The sequence below is a fragment of the Lycium ferocissimum genome, chromosome 4 (genome assembly GCF_029784015.1).
Source record: "Lycium ferocissimum isolate CSIRO_LF1 chromosome 4, AGI_CSIRO_Lferr_CH_V1, whole genome shotgun sequence".
NCBI lineage: Eukaryota > Viridiplantae > Streptophyta > Magnoliopsida > Solanales > Solanaceae > Lycium > Lycium ferocissimum.
Window position 1 is genome coordinate 66365453 of NC_081345.1, and position 10047 is coordinate 66375499.

Consider the following 10047-nt stretch of genomic DNA (forward strand, 5'->3'; position numbering starts at 1 on the left):
TACGGGCCTGGTGGCCATGTTTCCATTCCTTACGCGATGCGCACAACGATTTTGGTTAAATTAAATTATTACCAGAACATAACTAGATGGAGACATTATTAAGGAGCTAGAGTTGTCGTCTTCCTTCGAAATTTACAGTAATGAAGAAACGGTTCGTTACACCGCATCTCCCTTCCTCTCCTTAGGGAGGAGGTTGGGCAGTGAGGGTTGCCAAAAAGGTGAGTTTGCGACCAATTTACTGCCGCAAACTGGACCACTGTTACGGTTCTCTTTTACACGGATTAAGGTATAAAAGTTACTACGAGTTTGTTGGTGCTCTAAATTGAATATTTAGTATTTTTTAGAGTCTCACCTAATTTATTAAAGGAAAACTAGGTAAACTGAGCAAAAGATTTTTCAAGCGAGTGAGAAATCCTTTTGGACCAGAGTTCAAGATAAGGATTCTGGTGATCCCCTAGGAAAGGTTTTAAGCACCCTAATACTAAGGATCCGTAGAATACAGTTGGCCTACGAGCTTCAATGTGTGATTAATGTATTTATTTGCTAAAATGTTTTCTTTCTTCAAAAAATTGTCATTTTGATCATAAAACTCCACCTTTGGCAAAAATATCTTTAAGGATAAAAAATTTGTTTCATTTGGAAAATATTGTAAGGAAGTTAAATTCACTTCATTTTCAGACCGAGACAAACTTAAAATTTCTCTTAAGTAGAATTCCTACTATTTGGTCCTAATGTCGTGATTTTTGTCCCTATAAGTTTTATTATATGTATAAAAAATAGATGGTAGATTTCCTTCATAAAATAAGTATAAAAAGAGTTTGCTTTTATCTCTTTTTGTCCATTGAAGCTCATATAATCAATTATATTCCACAACCAAAGCCATCTCATTTCAAACTTGGGTCCAAATGTATTTTCTCTTGTCTCATGTTTTAAGGTTTGAGCTTTGGGTCCCAAAGGGATTTGCAAAATCCTTCAGCTTTTATGGTTTTTGAAATTCATTTTTTTTCATTCTACTACCTTATGAAATCAGTTTCTTCTCAATTTCCTTTAAGCACCACAAAATCATTTCAACTTTTTACTGCAAAAAATGACTCAAAACAGTTTCAATTTTAAAAGCTAATACCCAAATGTTGCTTTTTCTCTCGATTCATATACACACACATATATGTCTCGTATACCATCTTTGAAGAAATTATCAAGTTGGAAACTCATTTCCCAAGTTTCGTACATCATTTATCCTTTCTAAGTTTGATTTGAAAATCATTTGGGAAATCCCTAACTTTCTACGTGAAATTCCTAAGTTCTAACACATCCGGGTTTCAATATTTTACAATCATTTATTTACACATACATATACAAATTATATAAAAATGGAAAAAGAGGAGAGTTAGGCTAGTGGGCCTACCGAAGCCCACTAGTTGCCATTTTCACCCATGGTCTGGCTTTCAATCAGCGGCTGCCGCTAGAAATGGGGCTGACTTGATTTTAATGAGGTGTTGCACTTGAACCCAACGAGATTATGCAAAGGGGATTGAGTCCACTAGACTCGTGCTCAAGCAATTTTATGCACAAACAATAAAGAAAGAAAAAGAATTAGTAAATGAACAAGGAGTTGGTATTGATTTTAACAACTCAAACTGTAGGCATCAGTTTTATAAAATCATTCAGTTGAACTTTAGCTAAGGGAAATCTTTACTAATTGAATTCAACAACAAAGAACAAACTGTCCCTAGTATTTCTAAAGAGAACAGAGAAGCTAAAAAATACTTGGACAAAGCAAATATTAACTAATTTTAAGAAGAAAATATAGAGGCAGTCTGAAGTCAAACGGAGACCGCATATTTCTGAATTCTACAACTAGTTAAAGCATGTTTGGATTTCAAAACTGAAAAAAAAAATAAACTAGAAGGGTATATTTGGCCTGAATTCAACACACCTCCGACAGTGTCATTACACAATGGTATTCTTAGCACTTTGTAGATAGGAAACAGTAAGGTAGAGGAATAGCATATTTGAGGAGTCATTTGGACTGATTAAATGAATTTGAAACAGTAATTTAACTAAAGCAAGAACATTTAGTAAATGAAGAAGGATTAGACGAATGCTAATGCGTAAAACTTAACACAATAATTTATTAATAGATCTGAGTCAGATTAGAATTCTAAAAAAAGGTTCACAATACAGCAGCTCATTTCAAACATGAATCCATTTAAACACTAGAAAAACAAACATCTTCATCCTTCAAACTCAAATGCCATATCCATTCGATTTTAGGAGTACATATGAACTCATGTTCCATTTCAAAACCTAGACCAAAAGCTTCTGCACTTATTTCCAAAAAAAAAAAAAACACATAAAGGAGGCTAGGGATAGGGATCCTAACCAACCAGTGACTACAACATATTACTACTTGAACAAATACAAATTTTTGCTAATCCGACAACACGACAGTAAAGGAAAGTCAATGTGTTCAACAACTCCTATTAAAACTAGACAGTAGCACTTCTTATTAAACTCTTAAACAGAAGGGAAAAAAAAGAGGCTATGACCTCTATTACATATTCAAACACAATATGAACATAGACCAGTAGAAGGACATGCTCTCATGCCTACAATAAAAACAAACAGTTTCATGCCTCAACGTGTGAAGACCTTGGAAATAGGAAACTATCATTCAAACGAGATTGAAGCTGAGATTAATCTACACACAACTAAACAAAATTTCAAAATAAACATTAAGAGGATATTAAACCACTTGAAACAAAATGAAGCTAAGCCAATCTACACATGAGATTAGAAATATACCTAAGCGATGAAAATATGCAGGCAACCTAGAAGGAAATATACTTATCTAACTTTGACAACATTTTAAAGCTAAGCTAATCTACAACAAAATGGGAAACACATAGAACTTAAAAAAAAAAAAAAATAAAGCTGAGACGAGGAAGAAATTACCTTTCCGTTGAGCAGCGACGGGGGCGACTGGAGTAGCAAATCACCTTTGACCTTTCACCGACTCAACAAACTAACTCGAAACGAAATAAAATTTTTAAAACTTGTTCCGATAATTCAAGAACTCGGACGACAAGAGAAATTTTTTGTTTTTGAGCCAAGTAATTTTAGAATTTCAGAATTTGGGGATGTTAAAACTTTTTGAGGTGTAAAAAAAACATGTCCTGAGAATGAAGAGAGTGGGTTCTATTTATAGAACCCCAATTCTAGGGTTTTAACATTTCAAAACGATGTGGGACTCATTTCAAATCGGAAATGGTTCAATTTTGGTTTGAAATCCGAATTTTCTTAATGAAAGTTTTCAAATTCGTACTAGAAAAGAAGAAAACTAAAAGAAAATTGATAAGAAAGTCAAGGGTTACCGTTTGAATTGATTTTGCTGTAGGAAAAACTCCAAATGCCATTAAGGTTTTTGCTGAAAACGGACGAACAAGACTGTGGAAAGCAAAAGATCCCACTGTCTTTGCCAAGAATGGGATTCGCATGAGCTGGATGTAGAATTAGGGCTCGTTTGGTTCTGGACATTTTCTTAAAATGATGGGGAAAAGAGGTGTTGGGGAATTAAGGATTGATTAGGCCGGGTCAGTTTTTTTATTGAGATTGGGCTGGTTCAAAAATAAGGAAAGGATGACAAGCTGGCTTGAACTTTAAGAAAATGGCCAAATTTGAGTTTAAAACTGTGACTTTCTTATTTCAATTATAACCACACTTTGTGAAAAGTAGTTATTTCAATTCAAATCGAGGTCAATTCTTTTAAATCAAGACTAATTTTTAAAATCCAGCAGATTTGAAATAAGATTGAATTAAGTATCCAATTAAATAATTAAGCTTCTTGAATTTAACAAAGTAAAATATTGAATAATTATAGTAATTAAGTTGTGAAGGACTTTAATTTTACCATTAAAATACGTACTAAAATAAATACTTGTTTTTGTGCAAATTGATTTTGAAATTGATAAAATTGACATAACTTATACTTAAATTATACGTAAAATGTACATAATATATATCATAGCATTTTCCCAAATACATTAGCAAAATATCACCGAAAGTAACTTAGAAAGCATTTTTTGATTTTATGAATAATTCTTTTACTCTGTTTGCGATTTAAGAAGCTTGACTAGTTAATGAATTTTCGGAGGGCAAAAATTGGGTGTCAACAACTTGCCCCTTCGTTGTTCAAGGATGGCAGAGCCGTCCTTGGGCAACGAAATTTGACAAATCCGATTTTTATCCGACCAACTCAACTCGTCTCTTAAGTGAAAAAGTGCATATTTTTTTTATTTTTTTTTAAATTATGGCCGGACCCTGGCATTGGGTTTCCTACATATCTCAGGCAATATGAGAATTCAGGCCACTTTGAAAAACGCATTCTTTTCAATTCATTTGACCTTCAATCCTTATGGAACCTTCTTGACCCTTGTATAAAACTTCATTAACCATCCAAGGGGCCTTATAGCTCCCCCTAAAGTCAATGCTAAGCAATGTATAACTCAAATGATACGAAATCTTCCCAAAACATGACTCAAACACCAATTTCTTCAATGAACTTACTTTCACCGATTCATTTAACTCCGAAATCTTAAGGTACACACTTAAAATTATCAAATATCCTTCTTAACCTTATAAGGGCTTCATGTCCACTTTAGGCTTGCGTTAGTTCACTCATAATGCAAACGACACGAAATTTCTAAGGTGTAACATTCCTCCCTCCTTAAGAACATTCGTCCTCGCATGTTAGACTCTTAGGATTCTATAAAAATTTCGCCAGAGTTTTCCCTGTAAATATGCCACAACCATCCTACCACAACAAACCAAAATATACAACACCTCACAGGGCTACAACAACAATAACAATAATGGCCACACACAACCATGAAATCATCAAAAGGAAGCATTACATACACAAGACAATGGTGCCTCGGTCTAAACCTTCTCTGGGAGTGGAAACAGATGTGGATACCTGGACTTCATATCTTCCTCAGCTTCCCAAGTTATTTCTTCTCTATTATTTCTTCACCATAGAGCTTTAACTGAAGCTACATCTTTAGTTCTGAGTCTCCGAACTCGTCTATCTAGAATCGCAATAGGAACTTCTTCGTAGGACAATTGCTCAGTAACTTGGACATCATCTATGGGTACAATTCTCGAAGGATCTCCAATATACTTGCGAAGCATTGACACATGGAAAATTGGGTGAACCGACTGCAAGTCTGAAGGTAGATTTAACTCGTAAGCCACTTGGCCTATCTTGCGCACAATCTTGTAAGGCCCAATATACCAAGGACTAAGCTTGACCTTCTTACCAAATCTCATCACACTTTTCATAGATGACACCTTCAACAATACCCAATCATTAACTTAGAATTCTAAGTCTCGTCAGCGATTGTTTGCATACGATTTCTGACTACTCTGAGCTGCTAATAATTGATTCTGAATGAGCTTGACCTTTTCCACTGCTTGCTGGATCAAATCTGGACCTATTAACTTATTATTCCCCAATTCAAACCATCCAATTGGTGATCTACACTCGCCCCCATATAGAGCCTCATACGGGCTATCCGGATGCTGGGGTGATAGCTATTGTTATATGAAAACTCAATGAGTGGTAAGTGATCGTCCCAACTACCTCCAAAGTCTATCCCACATGCCCTTAATATATCTTCGAGGGTCTAAATGGCACGCTCAGCTTGTCCATCCGTCTGAGGATGAAATGCCGTACTAAGACTCACTTAAGTCCCCAAACCATTTTGAAAAGACTTCTAGAAATTAGCTGTAAACTGCACCCCCTCTATCCGAAATAACGGATACTGGAGCACCATAGAGTCGTACTATCTGTTTGACATACAGCTTTGCATAATGTTTAGCCGAGTACGTGGTTCTGACCGGTAGAAAATGAGCTGACTTCGTAAGTCTATCCATAATTACCCATATAGAATCATACTTATGCTGAGAACGAGGCAAGCCCGTAATGAAATCCATATTAATCACTTCCCATTTCCAAGTTGGAATTTGATAGCTTGCAACAATCCCCCGGCTTCTGATGCTCAATCTTTACGTGCTGACAGTTAGGACATTGAGCTACGAACTCTGCTATGTCTTTCTTTATTTCGTCCCACCAACAAATGGATTTAAGATCACGATACATCTTTTTCGCTCCTAGATGAACAGAATAACGGGAATGATCGGCTTTCCCCAGAATTTGTTGACGTAACCCTATTGCATTCGAAACACATAATCTGCCTCGATACCTGAGAACTCCATCTGTAGAAATCTCAAATGGTGACTTGTTCTTCTGAGGAAATGTACCTCTATAATGAGTTAACATGGAGGTCCTCATATTGGCGCCTTTTCGCCTCCACTACAAAGGATGAAACAGCTGAATTCTGGATAGTGACTCCCGTATTGCCTGAGTCCATCAAGTGAACTCCTAGGCTGGCTAGCTGTTGAAGCTCATGAGCTAACTCTCTCTTCTCCAGCTGAACATCACATAAAAGCGCCTATGGATTTGGGCTAAGAGCATCAGCTACTACATTCGCCTTTTCCGGGATGATTTAACCTATCATAATCCTTCAATAGCTCCAACCATCGTCTTTGCCGTAGATTCAACTCCTTCTGCTTGAAAATATACTGGAGACTCTTGTGGTCCGTATGAATATCAACATGAACACCATATAAATAAGGTCTCCACATCTTCAATGCATGAATAACCGCAGCTAACTCTAGATCATGGGTCGGGTAGTCTCTCTCATGTTTCCGTAATTGCCTTGAAGCATAAGCAATCACCTTACCGTGTTGCCTTAACACATAACTTAGTCCAACACCTGAGGTATCACAATAAATAACATAGCCCTCCAATCCTTCTGGAAGTGTCATGACCAGGGCCGAAGTTAATCTGTTCTTCAGCCATGAAAACTGCGCTCACCAAAGATCCGTCCACTGAAATTTAGATGATTTCTGAGTCAACTTCATCAATAGTGTAGAAATATAAGAAAAGCCTTCTACAAATCTTTTGTAATAACCTGCCAAGCCCAGAAAACTACGAACCATTCGTAGGTATTGTAGACCTTGGCCAAGTCTTCACAGCTTTAATCTTCTGGGTATCTATCAGAATACCATCATCGGAAATCATATGCCCCAGCAAAGTTACAAAATGTAACCAGAACTCACATTTTGAGAACTTTGCATATAGCTCCCGAGCTTGAAGAACACTAAGGACAGCACGTAAATGATCCGCATGTTCTGCCTCGGATCGAGAGTATATCAGGATATCACCGATGAACACAATCTCAAATAGATCTAGGACAAGCCTGAACACATTATTCATCAAATCCATGAATACCGCCGGTACATTAGTCAATCCAAACGGCATTACCCAAAACTCAAAATGACCATATCTAGTTCTGAAGGCTGCCTTCAGAATGTCCTCCTCCCTGACTCTCACCTGGTGGTACCCCCATCTCAGATCTATCTTTGAGAACCATTTGGCATCCTGTAACTGATCAAAATAAATCATCAATCCTTGAAAGTGGATATTTATTCTTTATTGACACCTTATTCAACTGCTTGTAATCAATACACATCCCCAAGGAACTATCTTTCTTCATTGAATACAACACAGGTGCTCCCTATGGCGACGAACTAGGCATAATAAAGCCTTTTTCTAGAAAATCTTTCAGTTGCTCCTTCAACTCTTTCAATTCTACAGGAGCCATTCTATAAGGAGGAATAGATATGGGCTTAGTATCCGGTAACACATCAATGGCAAAATCAATCTCCCGAAAACTGGAAAGTAACAATTTTTGTTCTGCAATCAACATTGGCATAACAGGAGGCCAACTAATCCATACCCATAATGACATCAAAATCTATCATTTTCAGCTTAATCAAGTTAGCCATGGTCTGGCGGTCGCAAACTACAACCACACAATTTCTATACACCCGTCTAGCTACCACTGGATCACTAACGGTGTAGATACTTCGAAAGGTTTTAATCGACTTTGGTGTCACCCCAAACCGATCAGCGACATAAGGAGTAGCATATGACACACAGAACTCAGATCAATCAATGCATATACATCATAAGAAAATACTGATAATATACCTGTGACAACATAAGGGGAAGACTCAAGATTCTGTCGCCCAGCTAATGTAGAGATATGATGCTGAAGACCACTCGAACCGGACGCTCCTCCTCTACCCCTACCACGGCCTGCTGGTGTCTGTGAGCTTTGTCCCGGAGGGCGTACAGATGACGAAAAACCAACTGTTGATCTTGTGGGCTGGACCCTGCCTTTACCACCTATCGATGGACAGTCACGCTTGATATGGCCTGGCCGACTGCAAGCATAACAAACATCTAAACCTAATCGGCACGGTCTACACTGAGTATATCGTGGTATAGGTGGTCTCGTCTGACCGGAACCACTACTAATCTGAGAACTGGGAACTCTGGAACTCTGAGCTAGTCCAGAATAAGTGGGTCTATCAAACCTGGGTCCAGGAAAATGTGGAGGCGCACTAGCTGCTGAATGAGCTGAGCGTTTAGAGAACTGCTTGGGCCACCTATGAACTCACTGTCAAACCCTGAAAACCTGGCTCTCTTGCTCTGACCCCTATCACCATGGCCCGCACCTTGTCGCTGAGCCTGAGCGGCTACTAATTGGGTCAGCAAAGGATGGCCTCTCTCACATCCTGGCTTGAGGCATCTGTCGGAGGAACTAGGGGTGTTGGAGCTGGAGCTGAGGCTCTTTCATGCTCCTCTAAAATGGTGGAGTATGAGAGGTCCCTGATGAAGCCTCATTTGGGACTCACCCTCCTCTATATCTACCGGTGGCTCCTGCTCAGTCCTCCTTCCGACCACTGTCTTGCCCTTCTAGGCCGCTGTTTCTTTTCTCTTCACAGGCATCGCTGAAAACATAACACATGGTTAGAAAAAAGGGAAACTCTTATATCGTGGCTCTATCGCATGATCTATGATGAGGAAGAAAGGTCAATCATTCCTAAATGCCCCGCAGCATCCTTTTCATAAATGTGGCGCGCTTTACACCTATAAACAAGACTCTACTGGACACAGCTCATAAACACATCCTAGGACGAACTGATCTGATACCACTTTTATCACGACCCAACCGGAGGGCCATGACGGGTACCCGGAGTTAACCTACCGAGCACCACCTAACATGATTCTTATAATCACAACTCGATGGACCACATGGCTAACTCACAGTTATCATAATCTGTAAAGGCATGAATTCTCAAATAATAGCTCATCTATATGGTTATCATCAACTATGCCTATATATAAACAAGCCAACAAGGCTACAAAGATGATGTACAAAATACGAACCGGTAAGGTTGTGAGCCGTTTAACTGTACACATCTGTCTACGAGCCTCTAAATAGAGTAAAGAAATCATAAGGATGGGACAGGACCCCGCTGTGCCAAAATATGTACACAAAAGGGTAATACCAATACACTACAATTACAAGTAAGTGGAGCGCTCCTGAGACTCCGCTGATGAATCACCTAGGGGTTTGATCCGTCTCTCTACCTACCTGTGGGCATGAACGCAACGTCCACAAACAAAAGGACTTCAGTACGAATAATGTACTGAGTATGTAAGGCATGAATAACTACATAATAAGGATATAAAGGAGCATGAGATAAAAGAGATAACCTGCACATCTGATAGCCTCTTAAGGTGAATATCATGCATGCTTAGCTTTTCCTTTCAAAACAACATCTTATACATACATCCATATATATATATATATATAGAGTATACTGCCCGACCATATAGGTACGGTGTTATTATCATATATATAATATACGCACCGGCATATAGGCACGGTTATATATATATATATATATATATATATATATATATATATATATATATACACACACATATTGCCCGACCATATAGGTACGATGTTATTATCATATATATAGTATACTGCCCGGCCATATAGGCGTGGTGTTATTATCATATCATCATTATATATATTGCTACGGAACGTGCAGCCCAATCCA